The following is an 804-nucleotide window of genomic DNA, read 5'->3' as shown; positions in this document are numbered from 1 at the left end:
ATAGTGCCAAGATAGTTTTAAAGTTATACTAGGAGAATCACTCAGACAACTCCAAAACTCATCTAATTCTCACCAAAATTAAAACACTCTAAAATCCAATACCCGCCAGATGTCCTTTCCCGTGCCTCTCTCTCTCTCTCTCTCTCTTTCTCTCTCTCTCTCTCTGACACCGGATCTTTCTATCTCTTGCCAGATCTCTCCCACGCTCCCTCCTCTCTCTTGCTTGCCTTCAGGTCTCCTCTCCCATACCGGATTCTCTCTCGCGTGTCTTTCTCTCTCTCGCCGGACCTCTCTCACGGTTACCTCTCTCCTTCTATGTCTGTGTGTGTGTGTGAGTTTTGATTCAGATTTTTTTTTGTGCTTGGTGAAGGAGGATGTAGACGAAGCTTGATGGAGGAGGCTCCTCGCCGAACAAACCAAATAAATATTTATTTAAAGTTATAGTTATATTTTTTGGAGATTAAAAACCAAAAAACAACATAAAACCGAACCGATATCCAAATTAAACAGATTAATGTATCTTTATTAAAAATAACGAAACTATTATGCGTGTATTATTACCTAGTCCCTTAGACTATTTTTACGAGCTGATTTTACCATATTTCTTTTCTACGATCAATTTTACAAAACAAATATGACGTGACTACTGAAATTGATGACATATCTTATAGCTTAATATGACATGGACAATTGTATTTAATTTTAATTTATATTTTTTGTAAACTTTTTAAAATAAGGTAATAACTCATATATTACATTTAATGTCAATTTATATTTTTGGAAATTTTTTTAGAATATGAGAAT

This window comes from Brassica oleracea, chromosome C2 (genome assembly GCF_000695525.1).
Source record: "Brassica oleracea var. oleracea cultivar TO1000 chromosome C2, BOL, whole genome shotgun sequence".
In the NCBI taxonomy this organism is placed as follows: domain Eukaryota; kingdom Viridiplantae; phylum Streptophyta; class Magnoliopsida; order Brassicales; family Brassicaceae; genus Brassica; species Brassica oleracea.
The sequence above is the reverse complement of the archived record's forward strand: the minus strand, read 5'-3'. Positions refer to the sequence as shown.